This window comes from Petaurus breviceps, unplaced genomic scaffold (assembly GCF_028583685.1).
Source record: "Petaurus breviceps papuanus isolate PSGF00001 unplaced genomic scaffold, PetGlider_PUasm1.0 90847, whole genome shotgun sequence".
Lineage (NCBI taxonomy): Eukaryota > Metazoa > Chordata > Mammalia > Diprotodontia > Petauridae > Petaurus > Petaurus breviceps.
Genome location: NW_027187360.1, coordinates 12,560,413 through 12,582,220, shown reverse-complemented (window position 1 = coordinate 12,582,220; position 21,808 = coordinate 12,560,413). Strand labels below are relative to the sequence as shown.

The following is a 21,808-nucleotide window of genomic DNA, read 5'->3' as shown; positions in this document are numbered from 1 at the left end:
GAGTTTAAATTCTGGGCCCCTAAGTAGAAACTTCAGGAAAGATTCCCTTGTCCTTTATTCAGGTCTTTAGAGAAAAGGATATTTTCCTGCCTTTTTACTGAAAACATTTGGACTGTTCTACATGCACCATTCCTTCAATCAGGCCTATTACTTAATTGACCCCCTGTAATGGGAATGCAAATTTGGAAGATCTTCCCTGCCCCTAGGCTAAAGTGCACCTGAAGCCTGGGGAGGGAGGCTTGTTTTTCAGTAGATACTTTTTGATTGGCCAGTGGGTCCAAAAGGTTGTTACATTCTCTGAGCCAGGAGAAGGCTATATAAGCCCTGATGTGTAGCTTTGTTTTGGGGGCTCACTTTGAGAAGTGTTCTGTGATTTGATCTGAATTCTGGGAAGCCGTTGTCCAGAGCCCCCCTGGCTTTGAAAAACCCAGATGTTGACTGGGTATGGATGTAATGGTTGGACAGTTCAGAAATCTGTCTACTTGATCTGTTTCTGTCTTGATAATTCTGCCTGTATACTTTGAAGTTTGGGGTGCTGACCTTTTCCCCTGAAGAAGGTAAACGATACATGTTTGACTGATTAAAGTAAGCTTGTTAACCCATTTTGAGTTGCTTTCCTTTATCAAAGCAGATCCAAGAACCTGTGTGAGCAGCCACTCTGAGGACGCATGGGGTGCTTGCTGCTACATCCCCCTTGCTTCTTTCCCCTAAACCTCAAAAAGGTAATTTCAGTCTGTTCCCTCCCTTCCCTACCACCCCTCTAATGCCTGAAATTTAAATTCTGCTTTTCTTTTCTCTAAATTCTACCCTTCTTTCAAGGCCTTAAGTCCTTGTCTAAGAGGCCTTTCTAGACTACTCTAACTCTTACTCATATTCCGTATATGAATGCTTATAGTCTTTCTTTGAAAGTTTATGGCCTTTCTATATAGCCACTTGCTTATGTGCTAATTCATTGCTTTCTCTTAGTTTACCTATCTGTAAAATGTGAGGTGGGAGAAATAGTTGAATTAAAAGGTCTCTAAGGTGCCTTTCAGCTCTAATGTTCTGCAATTTTGAACTGTAGGCATATGCTTTGTCTCCCTTCCCTCTCCCCCATTCCCAGGAGCTTATTAGCAATGAGAAGCTTCCAAAGGGTATAGAACTCAAGAAGAATCATGCCTTCAATTTATTTTACATGGTGCTATGGACATACTGTGGTATCAAACAATACATGTACAGGTGAGATAGATATAAGATACAGGAAAGACCTAGGTTCTAGGTTCTGCTACTTACTAGATAAAAGGTCCTAGGCAGTCACTTTTAACTACTCTGGCCTTCATTTTTCCCATTTATAAAATGGGGATAATAATGTTTACTCTCTAATAGAATTCACTTATTTTCAATTTCTCTTGGCTTGTTCCTTTCTGTCTACAAACATGCTCAGGCAGCTTGCATCTGTAAAAGACCTTCACTTGACCTTTCCACCCCCTCAAGCTATCATTCCAAACCTTTGCTCCTTTTTACAGCCAAGATCCAGTAAAAACTATCTACATTCATTGGCTCCACTCACTTCTTAAAACCCCTTGAAAATTGGATTGACTTCCACAGTCCACTGAATCATCCCTTTCCAAGATGACCAATGATTTAACTGCTTAATCTGACCACCTTTTCTCAGTTTTCATCATCTTGACTTTGCAGATTTTGACACTCCTGACCACTCCCTCCTCTTCATTCTCTTTCTTCCCTCAGCTTTCTCTTTCTTGGTTCTCCTCCAAGAAGCATTTGTTGAACTGCATGTGCTTGCCCTGGTTGTCTGAAGTTCCTGGACTCCAAGTTCCTAATGCCTCTTGCCTTTCAATTTCTTTTTCTGAACATAGGTTTGAGAATAAAGTTCCTGAAGATGGACTTTTCCTGCTCATGTACCTGGGGCATTGATAGAATTCCCAAGGAAGCACACAGCAGAGGTACACATGTGTTTACATGAGGACTGGAAGAAGTGATTATCAGAGTAAACTTTTCCAACCATGGGGGTTACCTCATGGATGTCCCCAAGTTTGAAAGAGTTCCCAAGGTAGAGAGTTTAAGCATTAGCCTCCAAGAAGGAGACTTTCTCATGTGTTCATTCCTCAGTAGCATTAGATGCAGCTGGTGGCACAATGAATAGAGTGCTGGGTCTGGAGTCAGGAAGAACTTGGTTCAAATCTGTTCTCAGCATTTGCTTCCTGTGAAACCTTGCACAAAGTTTTTCCTCAGTTTCAACTGCAAAATGGGAATAATAACAGCACCTACATCTCAGGTTCATTGTGAGGATCAAATGAGATAATATTTGTTTAAAAAAAGTGTTTGATACAGTCCTTGCATATAGCAGGCACTAAACAATACTTATTCCTCTCCTTTCATGGGAAAAAAGATTTTAGTGCAATCCCTCAAGGTGTTTGACTATACCCACATTGTTTCTCCCCAGGCTGTGATCTGGACTCCTCTGTTTTGCCCAGTAGAACTCTTCATCCAGGAAGATCATGTTAGCTCTGGAATTCATACACTTCAGAAATAACTTTAGCCCCCTCTGATTGGAGGACTCTTCCCAGAAACTGTTTAAGGAAGGTATCCAGGCCAGATGGGGCAGCTAGACGGCTCAGTAGATAGAGTACCCAGCCTTAGGAGTCAGCAAGACCTATCTTTCTGAGGTCAGACACTAAATCTGGCCTCTGACACTGCCTAACTGTGTGACCCTGGGCAAGTCACTTAATCTCATTTGCCTCAGTTTCCACTTCTGTAAAATGAACTGGAGAAGGAAATGGCAAATCACATCCAGTATCTGCCAAGAAAAGCCCAAGTGAAGTCATGAAAAGTGGAACACGACTGAACAACAGCCAGGCCAGCTATCTTTTCATTTTTCATCAAGCTGCAATCCAGACTCCTCCACCATGCCTCTATGCCAGATATCTCCCCACACTCCCCTCTTTAGCTTCCTTTAATGTGTTGCTTTCTGTCATTGGAATGTAAATTCCTTGAGGGCAGGGATTATTCTCTGCTTCTATTGTATTCCTGCTTGTATTTGTATTCCCAGTGCCAGGCACATAGTAAGCACTTAATAAAAACTCGTTGACTGATTGCCATGTTGAGGGGAATGAGATCAGGATCTTGCCAGGCCTCCCTGCTTTTGCCAGGAGTTGCTCAGGCACTGCAGGTCTCAGGTGAAGGGGAGTGCTTGTTCAGCAGCCACCAAATTGGGTTTATCTCTTAGGAAGAGCCAGTGGACTTAGCATATTGATGTCTTCTTGGCCTCCTGTGAGTCTTTTGCATTTTACATATTTTCTAGGGATTGAAATAAGGCTGTCCCACGAATTAAACCCTATTGTATATTGAATAACTTTTCAGTAATGGGGGGGCCATATCACTCAAATTCAGTCTCAGGTAGGAGAATAATGAACAGGCCTCCAGAACTGAACTTGATCCATGTGGGCCCAGAGTCCTTTGGTCAATGGGTTATGGATTATACCAAGATAAAATGTAAACCCTTTGGTTTGGAATTTAGAATGTTTTGGGGCCAGGCTCTAGCTGACCTTTATAGATGTTGCATGTTTCTCTCCTTCATGTACTGATGATATTCTAGCCACATTATTAACTCACCTGCTGTTGCCTGAACATAGAATTCTATCTTCTGTCACCTCCTGGAAAACCCATCTTGGCAGATGGAATAAACCAAGTTGAGGCTAACTGAGACTTCAAACCTGTCAGTGAGTTGGGAGGTGCTACCCCAAGCATGTGAAGACTTCTCCCAGTGAAATGGGCAGATTAGAACAATTTGTTCCAGTGGCGATGAAGGCGGTTAAAACAAGTGCTGTGGAGTCCTTAAAACTTGGTCAGACATCAAAGACACCAAGGTCATCCACTTCATCCCAGGCCATTACCAGTTGTCCTGACTTTTGTCTTGTCCCTAGACTTGGATGACTCTGGAAGATAGAGGCTGATGACCTTGAGAAACTCTGCCTCACTTAAATCCAGTTCATAAACAAGTTAAGACATCATCTTGTAATGCCATTTGTCTTCTTTGAGAAAGTCAAGACCCTGAGAAAGTCTCTTTAACCCTGTTTGCCTCAGTTTCCTCATCTGCAAAATGAATTGGAGAAGGAAATGACAAATCACTCTAGTATCTCTGCCAAGAAAACCCCAAATGGGGTCACAAAGAGTTGGACAGTTCTGAAACAACTGAACAACAACAGAGGACTGACTAATGAGTTCAGTCCTTATGAATGTGCACGGAGTGATTGACCAGTGAAATCCTCCTGTAGACTTAGCACCATGTGCAGACACCAGGTAACTGGCTCTGGCCTGCAAACCACTTGATTAAGAGCAGCCTCTTTCATTGCCTACTTAGCCAGAGTTCAGAGTATTAATCATCCAAGTCCTGTCCACTGGATTGTTTCTTTCCTGTATGGTTTAGTGAGAGAGACTTGTTGTAAAGGAAGAGTTCTTGGGACTGTAAAATTGAAATTTTATTTCAATTCTTTTTGCTAAGCTTTAATCAAGCTAGTTTTAATGTTCGCCTTCCTGGTTCCTTTCCCTTGTAAACTTCTCCTACCACCCACATCCAGGAGAAACTTGCCTATAGGTCAAGCTTTTGTCTTGTAATTACCTCCACTTTTGTAACCCCACCAATCACCTACTTTCCAGAGAAACTTGATTAATCTAAAAAGTCAAATCTCATCTCCTTAAACTATTGTAGCAACTCCCATCCCAGAGAAGCTTCCTCTTGGGACTAGAATCCTGTCTTGGCTATGGTTAAGGGGGTTTCAGAGGACAAAGTCCAAATGATATAATCTCAGTTCTTACTATGTCATTGCTCAGCATTAAACTCTGCCATCTTGTTGATTGTTATTAAAAAAACAAACAAACCTTGTCACTCAAGGTCTTTGATCATTGAGAAAGACCACTGACCCTTTTTATTGGTTACTGCTAGCCCAAGTGATAAATTAATCATTCTTGGGAGTTTTGACTCTCAGAATTTCTATTGTGATAGGACCACTCTAGACAAGGCTGACCTGTGACCCATGCATAGAAGTCTATGTTCTTTGCCTCTTTGCATTTGTTGTTTCCTGCTTTAATTGAAAGAGACTAGAAATGACAATGACCTTTCAGGCAGCTAGGTGGCATAGTGGATAGTGCTTGAGGTTGAAGTCAGGAAGTCTTTTCTTCTTGAGTTCAAATGTGGCTTCAAACTCTGCTGTGTGACCCTGGGCAAGTCACTTCACCCTGTTTGCTTCAGTTTCCTCATCCGTAAAATGAGCTGGAGAAGGAAATGGCAAATTATTCCAGTATCTTTGCCAAGGAAATCCCAAATGGGGTCATGAAGAGTTGGACACCACTGAAAAATGATTAAAACATGACCTTTTGAGCTTCAAAAATTCAGGTGAGTGAGTGGCAGAATCCTGGAGCTGGAATCTACTCTGGCATTTTCTAGAAACTAAAGAGTGGAGAGCAAAGACCTGTAACCTGTAAACACCTAGTAAGGTGACTTGCCTGGTCCAGCAGAAGCAGAGATGCTGCCTTAGGTATCCATCAAACATCCTGCATTTGGAAGCAAATTTGGTAGGGCAAGATGTAGAAAACTACATTAAGGCTGAGCCCATTCTCCCCAGGGACTAAAGTGGTAAAGGGCTGAGTATCAAGGGAGTGAATGTTTGTGCTTCTGTTCTTGTCATATCTTTGAAGTAAACATAGCTTTGGAAGAGCTAATCGATGTTAATTGGTTAAATGGAACTAGGGCATTAATTAATGTAACTAACTGGGAGGCCCTAGAACCCTGTGTTGCTATATTGTGTTTATTATTTGTGCAAATATTGTCTTTCCCCTGCAGAATGTAAAGTTCTTTAGGGCAGGGTCTGTTTTTTATTTTGTCTCTGTATTCCCATGACTTAGCACAGTGTCTTGCATGTAGGAGGCACTTAATAAATACTTATTAAAATGAAAATGTAAGACTCAGTGTTTTAGAACGGTGAACTATCACTATTATTTGCTCACCTTTCAGTCATTTTCCTTTGTCCCTCGTTTGTCCTGGGTTTGTCTTAGGGTTTTTTTTCTTTCTAAATAGCACATAAAAAATGGAAAATCCTGGCTCAAGTAGCTCATTTTAATAGAATTAGAAAGTTTAAGACCAGAAGAATTTTCTTTGGAATGAACAAGGAAGACAATTGGTACAGCATCAGCGCAGCATAGAAGACTGCCGCTTGGATTTAGAGTTGGGGAATAAATGTTCTAGTCTTGGTTCTTGCCATTTGCTGGTTTTTGACATTGGGTAAATCATTTTAGTTTTCCAAGCCTCAGTTTCTTCATCTGTAATAAGCAGATAATAATACACCACCTATCTCATTTCCTTTGTCGAGTACTTTTAAATGGTATGTCATTGTATTAACATGAGATATTATTATTCTTATTTTTCTATTAATTAAAACTCATGTTTAAACTTTCCTTTGTGGGTTTGGTATCTTAATTGTCCCCTATAATTTTGCTTAGATTAAAACGTCCATGTAAGCAATTTATCTCAAAGGGCTGACAAAGGAGATAATATGTATGAAGTGCTTTGTAAGGGCAGTAGTGAGGTGCTGCAGTGGATTTAGTATCGGGCTTGAAGTCAGGAAGAACTGAGTTCAAATTTAGCCTTGGACACTTACTAGCTGTGTGACCCCAAGTAAGTCGCTTTTGGCTGCTCTTTGTCTCACTTTTCTCAACTGTAAAATGAGGATAACAGTACCTCCCTCTCAAGGTTGTTGTGAGGATTAAATGAGATATTTGTAAAGCACTTAGCACAGTACCAGGGACATAGTAGGCACTATATAAATACAAACTACTAGTAGTAAACCTGAAAAGGAAGCTATAAGCTGCTATTATTTGGGTGTGATCAGTTTGATGATTAAATAGCAAGAAAAAAAAACTACTAATAAAGAATACTACTAATATAAAGCATGCTTTGTATTCTTTATATCATTTTTTTGTCACAATGCCATAAAGTAGCTTATGTTTTGTTATTCCCACTGCCAGATGGGGAAACTGAGGGTCAGAGGTGTTACCCAAAGTACTTACCCAAGGTCATACAGTTAAGTAAGTGGTCAAGGTGGGACTTATACCTGGATTTTCTGATCACACGGCCAATATTCTTTCCACTATTCCTTACTGACTGTGCTAATACTAATTACATTAGCTAGCAAGTCTTATGGTTAAAGTGAAAAATTGGAGAATTCATATAATTCAGTATGCAGTTGTTTGAGTAAATTTTCTGATTAAACAGTTTGGTACCTAATATCTATCTAGTACAAGGGAAGGCATTGCTATATGAACCTTTGATGGGGTCTTTTTTTTTTTTTTTAAAGCCCAGGAGAGCTTTGCACCTGTTGGGTTTTAGCTTCACCTGCTTTGGGGAATTGGATGAATATTTCCAACTGACTCTCAGCTGGGGTAAGCCATACAAGAAATGGTTTTGTTGTTGTTTTTGTTTTCTCCTTTTAAAATTGCTTCTGGGACTGTTTTGAGTTTGAATACAGAGTACAAATCCCCCAGGAGCTAGAGCTGAACCTTAATGAAGTCACCACCCCACTCTCATGGGCCCTTCAGCAGTCCAGCTAAATATCCTTCTAACAGGTCAGCAGCCTACAGACAGCCAAAACCTGTTGCTCGACTCGTGGCCTTGTTTCCATGTGACTCAGTAGCAGCACACAGATCTGAAATTTTCCTCACCCATTTTCATTTGGTTCAAAATAGCCAAGCACAAGTTTGAATATTTAGAATTACAACATCCAGTCATAAGAATGGGAACACAAGGAAATTCCCTCCCTTTCCCATGGAGTTTTCCTTTCTGTGCTTTTAAATTCCTCCACTGTTTTATAGCCTCCCATGTGTCCAGCCATTAGTGCGTGTTAAGCATCTAAGTTTCAATCCCTTTGAACATTCCATTACAGTGTTTACAAGTTCTTACATGCTTGCTCACAGATGGATGGCTTTTGTGTGTTGTGCTGTTCTGTTTTGCTATGTACTCCCTCTGTAAAATGTGGTCAGAATGAAAGATTCATGGGCTCCATTTCCAGGGTCAGAGAAACGGGCATGTGGGAAGCACAAAAGCAACTACTGCTTCTGTGGTCCTGGTCCATGGATCTTGGACTTATTTTGGCTTCTGAAAGCCAAATTCAATCATATTCGTAGAATCTCAGAGCTAGATTGGACCTTGTTCAGCATCCAGTCTTTATAGAAAGCAAAATCCTTTCTGCAGTATCCCAAACAAATGGTCATCTTTGTGATTCTGATCCAAAATTTCAGGGAACAGAAATGTGCCCCTACACTGGGTCTGATCTACCTATAGGTTATGTCAGTAATAGACAGACTTCCTGTGCACACAGACACAGAGGATACAAACAGACAAATGCAGTTTACTTCACTGCCATCCCAGGTCTCAACCTTTGTTCTGGGGTTCTGAGAAATTAAGTAGTCCAAAAAGTCTCAGGACACTAACCCTGCCCAGAAAATAAGCTAATTCTGAGTAGTGGGTGGTAGTTGGAGATAGCATTGTTTTATGGCCAATAGGACAAAGAGAACTTGAGCCCTTTACAAACCTATCAAGTTAGGACAAATGTACTGAGCCAGACCCCAGGCACTTTTGAATATATCAATCATGAGAAAGCTAGATAAGGAAGAACACAGGTTTGGTAAAATTCCTTTGGTGTTCAGGGGCTACACTTACGTACTCATCAGTCATTCTAACTGCTTATATGTGTTCCTCCTCCTCCCTCTGGGGGAAGAAACCTCGTCTGAGCAGATTACATCATTATCCAGCTTCTGATTGAAGATGTCCAGTTATGGGAAAATCATTAACCTTTAAGGCAGCCCATTTCACTTTTTTTGGGCAGCTCTCATTGTGAGGAAGTTTTTCCTTATGTAATAATGGCCGTCTCTTCTGGGGAACATTCCTGTAGCTGGGCCCCTTCTGGGCACACATGTGTCCAGGGTTCCTTCCTGTCATTCACGTGCTGTGCCTGGAGCTGAGTTCCTTCTGGTGACACATCGACACTGGTCCTTTTAGCAGTCCACGCTCAACCAGAGGCTTCTAGTTGATTCTCATGTTCCCCCTTTTTCTCCCAACATCACAGTGGGGGTGACACGTCGAAAATGATTGGTGGCTGATCAAGAAGAGTTCCCCATGGACAACTTCTGAACACACTGTCTCTTTCTCTGAGCACACTATCTTGTCTCTTTTTCTCTCTGTCTCTCTCCCCTCCTCCATCTCTCTTTTCCTTTTTTCTCTTCCTCTCCCCCCCATCCCAATTTTCCCCTCTCTTTTTCCATCTCTTAAAGTAAACTTCAGAACTCTATTGGATGGAGCCTTGAGGAGACCTTATTTCCCACCACCTTCGGCATTGGCAACCACCTACCTATGACAGCAAGCCCATGTGCTAAGCCCAGACAAGCCTGAGACTGAAGTTCAAGTCTTCAGCTGCTGCTCCTGCTTTGTGTTTCCTTCCCTAAGCATAGGCGATTGGATAGCAGTCCTGAGATGGAAGGGACCTTAGAGGCTATCCTTTGTTTTGCAGATGAGGGAACTGAGGCACAGATAGATTAAGTGCCTTCCCCCTGGGTCACACAAGCTAGTAAGTGTCTGAAACAGGTTTTGAATCCAATTCTTGACTCCAAGTTTAGGGCTCTATCCTATATTCCAGAAAACCTCTAAAGAGGTTCAATAATTCAAACTCTTGGGTCTGGGTTTTTTGTTTTTTTTTTTTGCCCAGCTGGAGGTGATCTTAGAACCAATTTCTTAGAGGAAAAGATGACCACTGAGAGAAGAATGAATAATGCATGCCCTGGCTTGCCAAAATATATAGACCTTGAGTGAGTTATTTGAGCAGAGGAGAGCAGAGGTGGAGGCTAGATGCTTCTTCAGCATTACCAGAAAGTGTTTCATATTTTAATGTTTTAAATATAACCTGGAGAGAGTGAAATGTCTGATAGACTACTATAGCATATTTTGTGTTTGTCAGTGTGCATGTATGATTCTTTTGTGTTTTAAGCATTTATTTTGTGGTAAAGGAAATAAATAGCAGTTCTATACCTGATCTGTTTTGTATATTGAGTAAATATCTAGAAGGGAACTTCCCTTTTGGGATTTTTGAGGCAAGCCAAAACTAAGCTATATTTAGTGTCTAATGTCCTTAGATGGAGGTGTAATGATTCAGAGAGTGTGATAAATGCCTGATCCAGTCCTACTTTGCTTTAGTATATTAGCACTGTACTGGGGAGCTAACAACTTGGGGTCCTAGGTGTGAGAAAGTGCCTTCATCCCTTGGGCTATGGGTCTTTATTCATAAATGAAATGGAAATCTATTTCTCTGCAGCATACATCTGTGCAACATGATACAGGGGGAAAATCTTAGATTTGGAGTCAGAAGACTTTCATTTAAATCCCAGATTTTCCTTATTACCTGTGTGTACCTGGTCATCACTTAATTTCCCTGGGTCTCAGTTTCCTTTTCTGCAAAATGAGAGGGCTAGATAACTTCTCAGGTCACTTTGAGTTCTAAATCTATAACTTAAACCTATATATTTAATTTTTCTGAGGACAAGCAGATTAAGCCTAATCTTTTCACTTGACACCTGTAGAAATATCTGAGGACAATGATAAAGCAATCATGCCTATACTGCTTATGGAACAGCACTCCCTCCAACATGCCCCACAGCTCATCTCTTCTTTCAGTGGAAACACCATTACTCCTTCAACTAGTAAGTCTATGACTTGTTTTCAAATCCTCCCATCATCCTGGTTGCTCTCCCCTGGGTACCTTACATCTTGCCTTTCCTAAAATGTAAGTCTCAGAACTGAACTCAGTTTTATAGATGTGTTCGAACCAGGCCTGAGTACCAAGGGACTGTAAAACTTTCCGTGTTCTGGATGATGTTTCTGTTAAGGAAGCCTGAGTCAATATTACCTTTTTTGACTACTGTATCATACTATTGAATCCTATTGACTTTGCAATACAATAAAGCCCTTAATTCCTTTATGTGTGAACTTTTGTTCACTTTCCCCATCCTGTACTCGTACAGTTAGTTTTTTAAACAAGACACTTACTATCTGTATGACCCTGGGCAAGTCACTTAACTTTGTTTGCCTCAGTTCCTCATATGTAAAATCAGCTCCAGTAACTTTGCCATAAAAACAAAACAAAACCCAAATGGGGTCACAAAGAGTTGGATAAGACTGAAATGACTTAACAACAAAATCCTACCTTTATGGCCACAGCAAATACTCCTGCACTTTCCCAATATATTCTAAGATTAAGACAAGTTAGAATACTCATTGTGCCTCTTACATGCCCTAAACTTAGTTCTTAGGAACAAATGAAGAAGGCAGTGTGGATTGCTTTAAATTTTAAGGTAATTATTAACATCTTTTATTTCTTATACTACAATGATTTCATAATATACCTAATTCTTTTTCTTCTCCCACTCTCTGCATATTAAATTCCCCTTGGCATTAGAAAAGATAAAATAAAACCCAATCAATTAAGCAGTCTTATTTAACTATACATGTACCATTCCAGCCTTGTGGTCCCCCTAGCTCTGTTGAGAGAAGGGCAACTTGTTTCATTATCTATTCTTTGATACCATAATTACTTACACCATCTATATTTAAGTGCCTTTTATTTTTGTATTTTTTTATATTATTAGTCATTATGTATATTGTTTCTTAGTATTACTTTCTTTACTCTGTATCAGTATGTATATACACATATAATCTCCTTTATTTCTTTGAATTCTTTTTATTTGTCATGTCTTACTTAGCAATAAGGTTATATTATATCCATGAACCACAATTTATTTAACCATTTACCCTGACTGATGGTTACCATGTTGTTTCCAGGGATTTTTTTTTATTTTCCCCCTTAAACTAACGATCAATTCTATCCATACTCTGGCGTGTATAAAGCCTTTCTTTCTGTCTTTGACCTCCTTGGGCTGTGTTCAAGGTAGTGGGATCACTAAGGCAAAGAGCATGAGTAGAATAATGAATATTTTAAATGTAATTTCAATTTTATTTCCAGAAAGGATTATTCCAGAAAAATTTCAATATTATTTCAACCAATAATAGTATATTATCTCTCAGGTTTTTGGTCGTGATATATAGGAATGCTGATGGTTTATGTGAATTTGCTTTGCGTCCTGCTATTTGTATTGTTTCAACTAACTTTTTAGTTGAGTCTTTGGGATTTTCCAAGTAGATCATCACATTGTCTGCAAAAAGAGATAGTTTTATTATCTCATTTCCTATTATGATTCCTTCTATTGCTTTTTTTCTTTCTTATTGCTATTGCTAGGATTTCCAATGCAGTATTGAATAATATTAGTGACAGTGGGCATCCTTGTTTGATACTTCATCCTACTAGGAAGGCTTCTAGCTTATCTCTATTACAAATAATGCTTACTGATGGTTTTAGGTAAATGTTTTTTTTTAATCAATTTAAGGGAAAATACATTTATACCTATACTTTCAAGATTTTTAAAAATATAAATGAGTGTTGCACTTTATCAAGATTTTCTTGTAGCTATTGATATAATCATATGATTTTTATTATTGATATAATCAATTATGTTAATAGTTTTTCTTATGTGAAACCATCCCTGAATTCTTGGCATAAATCCTACTTGATCATAATGTATAATTTTTGTAATATATTGTTGTAATCTTTTAGCTAGTATTTTATTTAGGATTTCTACATTCATATTCATGAATGAAATTGGCCTGTAATTTTCTTTATTTTTACTCTTCCTAGTTTAGGTATCAGTATCATATTTGTTTCATAGGTAGGACCCATTCTTTGCCTATTATTCCAAACAGTTTATTTAATATTGGAATTCGTTTGGAATATTGGAATTAGTTTTAAATGTTTGATAGAATTCACTCGTAAATTTTTCTGGTCCTGGTGCTTTTTTCTTAGGAAGTTCATTTATGGCATGTTCAATTTCTTTTTCTAAAATAGGTCTCTTTAGATATTCTATTTCCTCTTCAGCTAATCTAGGCAGTTTATATTTTTGTAAATATTCTTCCGTTTCATTTAAATTAAATTTATTGGCATTTAATTGGGCAAAACAACTCTTTATAATGTGCAATCATTTTCCCCCTGTTATACTATTACTGAAATGCTTGTTTTATTTCTCAAGTTTGGAATAAAATAAATTTTAAAAATAGTGCATCAGTGTTCCTGTCTTCCCATAATCCTTCTAACACTAATTATTTTTATCTTTTATTATCACTTGTTTGATGGGTATGAGTTAGAATCAGATATGATAACTTGCATATCACTTAACAGTAGTATTTGGACCATTTTTTTCATTTTGCTTTTTTATTTTTTAAATTTAATTTTATTTTACTTTCAGTTTTGGATTCTTTCCCTCCCCCTACCTCTCCCATACTTATTGACAAGAAATGCAAAACCTAATATAAATCATATGGTTGTTAATTTCTTTTTTTGAAAATTGTTCACATCCCACAGACCATTTATCTATTAGGGAATGGCTTATTCTTATTGATTTGTGTCAGTTCCTTACATATCTTGAATTTCAGATTTTTACCAAGGATATTTAACACAAAGATTTCTTTTCTCCTAGGAGATAATATCTCTTCTCCTATTTGCATTGATCTTATTTGTAGAAAAGAATCAGACTAAATACCTTTCACAGCTATGGCTAGAGGGAAAATTCTTAACCAGAAGGATAGAAGTGATTACGAAAGATGTGAGTTAATTTCAACAACATAAAATTTAAAAGCATTTGTATGAATAAAATTATTACAACTAGAATAAGAAGGAAAACTATAATTTGGTGGAAAATTTTTGCATCAAACATTTTTGATAAGTGTTTGATACCCAAGATATGCCTAAACAAACACAAATATATGAGACCAAGCACCATTCCTCAGTGGATAAGGTACTAATGGATATGTGCCAGAATTGTAGACTCTAAATAACCATATGACAGATTTCTCCAAATCACTAATAATTAGAGAAATGCAAGTCAACACTACTCTAAAGTTTCACCATATACCCAGCAAATTGGCAAATATGACAGAAAATGGGAAAAATCAATTTTGGAGGTTTTGTGAAAAGAAAAGCACATCTACACTGTTGGTACAGCTATGAATTAGTCCATCTTTTCTAGAAAGTGATTTGGATTATGCTAAGAGAATGGTTAAAATGTTAATATTTTTTGACTCAGAGAGCCCACCCTTAGGCATATACACCCTAAAAGTCAATGATTAAAAAGAGATGCCCTACGTACCCCAAAATATTTATAGCAGCACTTTCTGTAGCAGAAAAGAAATGGAAACAAAGTAGTTGACAGTTGATTATGGTATGAAAAATAAGTTGTGGTGTATAATAATATATAATAAATAAGAATAAATAATAAAGGGAATATTACTGTGCTATAAGAAACAATAAATATGATGTATAAAGTGAATGATGGGAAAACACATGAATATATGCAAAATGAAGTAAGCAGAAGCAGGAAAATAATATACACATTGACTACAATAATATAAATGCAAAGAATAACAACAAAAAAGAGTCAAACTTAATGCTTAATAATTTTAATGATCAAACGTGGTCCGTAAGAATAGAGAAGAATATATTTTTCTATCTCTTCTTTGCAGAGGTGAGAGACTATAGGTATAGAACACTGCATATGTTGTCATATTCAAGTGATGCCTTGCAAAGGTGTCAAATGTGAGGGCCAGAAGGCAACACTGTCCACAACACTCCTGAGTATGGCCTGAAAAAGATTAAAATATAATAGAGGAAATATTTAACAAAATAAAAATAGATAATGTTACATTTTCAAATTAAGTCAGTATGTCGGTTTGGTGATGCCAATGTTTTCTACTTCATCCTGGACCATTGTCAGTCATCTTGACTTTCGTCCTGCCACTGGACTTCAGTGACTCAGGAAGAAAGAGTGAGGCTGAGGTCTTTGCACAGCTCTGCCTCACAGTTTACAGCAAGCCAAGACTTTCATCCATGATGTCACTGGTCCTCTTTGAAAATGAAAAATGAACAGTGACAATGAGTCAATAACATATAATCCATAGGGATCCTTATGTATAGTTTAGGGGCCCTTGTTTCTATCTGAGTTTGATATCACTGGGCATTGGTTAATTTTACTGAACTGCTATTTTTTTTCTCTTTTAAAAATTCTTTATCATAGAGGCTGCCTCTTGAGTAGAGGAAGGGGAAAGGTTATTTTTGAAATGAAAGTGATGTAAAACCAAAAAATAACACTTTTAAAAGTGAAAAGCTAATAAAAACTTTTAAGATTTATCTAACCAAAAAGATCTATTTTTACATATTAAAATCTACTCTAGGGGTGGCTAGGTGGCACAGTGAATAGAGCACCAGCCCTGGAGTCAGGAGGACCTGAGTTCAAATCTAGCCTCAGACACTTGACACACTTACTAGCTGTGTGACCTTAGGCAAATCACTTAACCCCAATTGCCCTCCAAAAAGCAAAAAAAAAAAAAATCTACTCTATGTTTTGCTTGGTTAAGAATTTCCCTTGTAGTGATAGCTATGAAATATATCTCATTTTGTTCTCTTTTAATTTTTAAATCAATGAGATCTTTTATATTTAGATTGAGTATCCATTTGGAGCTTATTGTGGTATATAGTGTAAGATGTTGGTCTAAACCTATAGTCTGCCAGTTTGCTTTTCAGTTTTCTCAGTTCTTGTGCAGGGGAGGTCCCTTCCTCCCCCTTTAGTTTGTGTTCTTAGGTTTATTGAATACTAGATTGCTGAATTCAGTTGCTTCTGGGTTTTGCTTTATAGTCTGTCCACTCATCTGCTTTTCTATTTTTGAGTTAGTACACAATATTTTCAAGATGTAGAAGCAGACTAATCCCCTCTCCTGATTCCTCTTTTAGTCATTAAGAAAAATTTTAAATGATCAGATTTTGAAACCTTTGAACTAATTTGAAAAAGAAATATTATCAGCCTTTGAAATAACTGGATTATGTATGTGGCCAGGATAGAGTGTTACTACATTGAGTCAGGAAGACCTGAATTTGCATCCTGTCTCAGACACTTAATATGTGTGTAACCCTGGGTAGGTCACTTAACTTCACTTAGCCTCGGTTTCCTCATCTGAAAAATGGGGATAATAATAATGCTTTTCCCACAGGGTTTTTGTGAAAATAAGATGAACTAACGTGTGTAAAGCATTTTGTAAACCTTAAAGTACTATACAAATGTTAGTTATTATTAACTATAATTCCAAAGTAATGTCCTCCTCCCCTCTCTTCTGATAAGTTTAGGAAGGATTTGTCCCTAAAGGGGAGGTGACTGGACTTATTGACTAGATTCAGGTAATGATCAGACTAAAGAAAAGAAGCCTTTGATAATTTCAGTTTCCTGAGTTTACCTTTGATCAGCTATAGAGGAGAAATCTTGAAGGGAATAGTCAAAGAGGGATTGAATGTTTTAGGAAAATGATTATTGAAGGATGTGAGGAAAGTCATGAATATTGTACTATTTGATGAAACAACTCTTAAATTTACTGAGTACTTTCTTTTATCTCATTGTGAAATTTTGTCTGTTCTCTACATCTCCAACTCTGAAATGACTTTATTTTTTTCTTGAGAGAGAAATTTTAAGAGCCATGGGATAGCTTCTAAGCAGAAATTCTTAGATTAGACTAATCTAAATTAATAAAAAATTGTTTCTGGCAATCTTGTGCCTAAAATGCAGGGTTCAGAATTTTCTTCCAAGAGGGGTACTGATTTACAATATAGTCAGAGATTTATTCATTCTAAGTACCCTTAATTTCTACTCTCTCCTCATCATTTCCTTTAAAGATTCTAGATCTTTTGTTCCTCTAATTAAATCTTGTTATTTTTTCTAGTTCTGTAAAATAACTCTTTGGTAGGTTGGTTGACATTAATGACAAATCTGTAATTGCTTCAGCTAGTTCACCTTGCATTTTCCTGTATTCCTTCCTTTTCTCTTGTTATTTCAATCCCTGAAATTCCACCCCCACCCCCCAGTATTGTTTAAAAACCCCTTTACTATGACTTTCTCCATACAGCTTTCCCTGATACCTCTAGTGGGTAATAACCTTAAAAACCATCTTAATAGCCCCAGTCCTCATATAACACTTTATTTTTACTTCTTTTATCTACATATGTATTATTTTGTATCATAGTTATTCATCTATTTGTCATCACTTCCTATTATTCAATGAAGACAGGGATCATATTTTATCTCAATCTTTTATCTCTCTTTTCCTTCCACTGACATAACCTAGTATTTTCATACAGGAGGCTACTTATTACTGTGGGGGCCCTGTGGATAAATAATTTTTATTTCTCTAGGCCTTGATTTTCTTCTGTAAAATGAAAAAAGTTTGACTAATCTCTAACATTTTTTAAACTCTGTGACCTTATAAATTTGAAAGCCAGAGTTCCTGACTTTAAGGCTCTTACAATCTAAGACAAAGAACAAGACAAATATATAAATGATTATAAGTCAACTTGGAATTTTGATACTATGCAGACATTATAGTTGTTTTCCACTTCTCTTCAGATTTTATTCCTCGCAGAATAAATACATTGGCCTGACAATATATACAGATGTAGTTTGTGACAATGCAATTTGGAGATTAGGAATATCTGCATTTGCTGTCTTGATTTCTTCCCATGCTATTAGTATCAAAAACTATTCTATGTCATTCTAAGGAAATTACTCATTATGAATGGATAAGATCTCTAGTTATGACTTTGTGATAATGTGATATAAATAATTTTATATACAGAGGATGATTGAAAAATGTTTCATAAATGTAAAATGATGCATGTGGAATAAAACAAAAATAAAATGAAATTCTAATTAGGATTTGGGGTTCTATTAAAATAATTTTAGGAATTAAGTAATAGTACTCAAAACTTCCTAAAATAATAGTGCTCAAACTTCCTCAAAATATTTATTATTTTTAATTGACTATTAGGAATCATACCAGAAATTAGTAATGGAAGAGGAATACTAAAAAAAAAAAAAAGGAAACCCATTAAGTATGGGAAATATGTTTCTCTTCTTAAAGAGAGACAGAATTCATACTGTAACATGAGCTGTTTTATCCAGCCTCAGTCCAAAGAAAGCTCTATTTCCTTAAGTAGCATGTTGAAACCTGCCTTCAGAAAGAGGAACCATTAGGGATAGTCATTACATGGCATTGGCTTTTGGACAGTGGTATTTAAGTTCTTAATGGTTTGCTAAGTAGACAGGTATTTCATCAGGGTGGGCTTAATTTGACGAGTTAAGTCATCAACTGATTGTGTGTAGAGATGACTACAGAGATATCATGCCAAGGAAAAATGTTCTTGCAGAAACATAGTTAAAATAGAATCACTTCCTAAACCTACAGGGCTAATCATTGAGGCTGCGAAGCAATGCCTCTGGGTATCATTGAGTGACTTAAGTCACAAGCTTAGAAGAAAGAAAAGGAAAAGCAGTAATAGAGTGAAAAAGAGGAAGCAAGAAGAGCTCAATTTAATTTTTAAAAAAATTCTTAAAATTACTACTATGATCAGTGCCCTGTCCTAGGCACTGGGGATAACAATATATAATAAGGTATAGTTCATACCCTTAAGGAATTTGTTTACAGTCTTAGGGATAGTGGGAGAGAAAGTAGAAGACAGAACTGCTTGTAAATAATTGTCATATAAATGAGAATAGGTTAAATAGAAAGCCAATGTTTAGGCAAAGGGCCACTGAAATTTGAGGAAGGACATCAAGACCTCTTTCAATTGTGGAAATCGGAAAAAGTTCCTTTCTCATCCTCTCTTCTGCTTGATTTGGGCTACAGGATCATCATACCTCCCATAGTATAAGCTCGTCACCTAAAATCACACCATCATGGAGATTGATTCAGTTTTGAAACTCAACACCTCTTTAGCTCCCTTTGTTGTCTCCCCGTTATGAGTAGGGGGCTGGAGGGTAGAGCAATAAACTCTTCCCAAAACCTCCTTTTATAGAAGGCTCGGAATTTTCCAGCCATCTCTTCATTTTCTATTAGCTGCTCTGCTCAGTTTTGACTCCTCATCCATCGTGCTGTGCCACCCCACTCCCCAAAGTACTTTCTGGTGACTGCCACCCCATTTTTGCAGCTTCCTTTCATGGATTGTTTCCTCCTGTTAGACTGTAAGCTCCTTGAAGGTGGGACTATTTTAGCACATTTAGGCACTTAGTAAAGTGCCTACTTAATCTTTATTGACAATTGATTATTGAATGGGGACACTTCAATTGGGCCTTAAAGGAAAGGGAGAATTTCAATAGGTAGAAATGAAGACACAGGAGAAAGGACACTCATTCTAGACCAGACAGGATGAGAATTAGGAAGTAGCCTAATTTGGTTGGAATATAGATGTATAAAGAAAAGCAATATGAACTATGACAGAAAAGGCAGTTTAGCTCCAAACTGTAGGGAATGAATGGCCTTGAACGTCAGGCTAAAGAGATGATGATGATGATGATGATGATGATGATGATGATGATGATGATGATGATGATGATGATGATGATGATAGGCAATGTGGTTTGGAAGATTAGATAGGATGGTAGAGTCAGGAAGACCTGACTTTAAATCTAGCCTATAAAATTCTAGAGCTGTGTGACCAAAGCAAGTCACAACTTCTCTGAGAGGCAATTTCCTAAAATTGTTTACTAAGTTATGGACTGGTTTTGATCTATGTTTTTGGACATAGGTCCCATGTCCAGGGATCCTTGATGTATTAGTTATAGAAGACATTTATTGTGGCTTTTTAGGGTTTGCAAAGCATTTTGCACATCTAATTTCATTTGATTCTCTCAACTACAATTAGAATTAGGTACTACAGTATTGTCATCCACAAGAATATGTGCTAGAGAAGGTTGAATGTCATTAATGTTTTGCCCCAGAGGTAATTTCTTAGTTTTATCATTATGTTGAGAGGGTGTAATATGGCTAGGCATTATGCAGAAGTAGATAGGTAGCCAAGTGTTCAGGATGGCTCACATAAGGCAGAGGTGGTATTACAATAATGCCTTGCATTTTAAATAGCATTTTAAGATTTATGGGGTACTTTCTTTATAACCCTATGCAGTATGTAGTAATAACTTACTATTACCATTTTATCAAAGGGAAAATTGAGGCCCAGAAAGGTGAAGAGCTTTGCATGTTGTCACATAGCCAGGATTTAGCCTAATTCTTCTCATTAATTCCACTCTATCAGAGGTTCCCAAACTTATTTGGCCTATTGTCCCCTTAAAAAAAATTACTCAGTGCCCCCATGGAAATCTACTTTCTTTAACCCTTTAACATGTTTTTTAAAATTTTGCATCATTTCAAAAAAATAATTTTTTAAAATGATGCATCTTGAATTTAATAATTTATTGTAAATTTGTGATTTTTTCCCTGCATTGAAATTTTGATGATGCAATATTGTATCATGTAACTGTATAGTATTGTATTATAAACAAGTCATTATACGAACATATTCCTGCCCTTGCATCCTGGATTTCCCAACAATACACAACATCGTGACCTGCCAGCACTTGCTTGTTAAGACTTTCTGCAGACTTGACCACTACATTCTGTGTGTTTATTTGGAAAATAATATAATCATTATGACTTTAACTCTGACACACAACAGATGAAACATGTACAAATGGTGTTTCAAAATTTTCTTCTCTTCTTTCCTTAGGCTCCCATCACCCCCTTATTTTTATTCAACACCCCTGATTTGCACTCAACTCTACTACCATCCTGTGGCAGCAAGCACCCTAACATCCCCAGGGAGGCTGCCAACACAGGTTCTTAGATCTGTTTTTCTAAAGGAAAGCAACTCAAAATGGGTTAACAATCTTGCTTTAATCAATCAAACATCATTTACCTAGTTCAGGGGGAAAAGTCAGCACCCTGAACTTCAGAGAATACAGACGGAAGTTACAAGCAGACAGAAACAATTCAGCAGACAGGCCTCCAACTGTCTGACCATTACATCCATACCTAGTCACAGTTACCAGAGAGGGAAGCACCAACATCTGGGTTTTCAAAGCCGGGGGGCTCAATGGCTACCCAGAGTCTCATCTGGTCAAATCACACAACACTTCTCAAAGTGAGCCCCAAAACAAAGCCTCACATCAGGGTTTATATAGCTTTCTCCTTGCTCAGAGAATGTAACAATCCTCTTGATCCACTGCCCAATCAAAAAGCATTCCCAAAAACCAAGCCTCCTGACATAGGCTCCAGGTGCACTTAAACCTATCAAAATAGGGGCAGGGAAGATCTTTAATTTCCATTCCCATAACACATCCCCATCATTAAAGTACCCCGCAAGGGACAGTATTACCCACTTTGGGAACCTCTGCACTATACCATGTTGCTGCTCATAAATAATACTGGCACACACACATACATACACACATACAACATTACATACATATACATATATCCATATGCATATACATACACACATATGCATATTGAATGAATGTAAATAACAATTGTTTCTGTTTTGGTCAGAAATACTGAAAAAAAATTTTTTTTTCATTAAGCCTTAATCACTGAATAGACAATGACTCAGTCAAACTGAGACCTGTTAAAGGTCTTAGCTTGAAAAGGCCAAGGTCCCTCACTTTATCCTGGGCCATTTCCAGTTGTCCTGCTCCATATCCGGCCACTGGACCCAGATGGCTCCAGAGGAAAAAGTGAGGCTGGTGACTTTGTACAACCCTCCCTCACTTTAATTCAGTTCATTTGCATGTCATG

The 21,808-nt window shown here is 37.5% G+C and overlaps 1 long non-coding RNA gene across 5 annotated transcripts in view; it reads left to right on the top strand.

Moving 5' to 3' along the window:
* LOC138149447 (uncharacterized) overlaps positions 1-21,808 on the top strand; it is a 66,673-nt gene that overhangs the window by 22,707 nt on the left and 22,158 nt on the right. For 2 of the 5 annotated variants that reach the window (XR_011165329.1, XR_011165328.1), the window contains 2 exons: positions 632-722; positions 1,857-6,428. This is a non-coding gene — a long non-coding RNA (uncharacterized lncRNA). Of the gene's footprint in view, positions 1-628; positions 723-1,856; positions 6,429-7,349; positions 7,435-21,808 lie in introns of those variants that run through there. The other 3 variants (XR_011165331.1, XR_011165327.1, XR_011165330.1) reach the window with 2 other exon arrangements.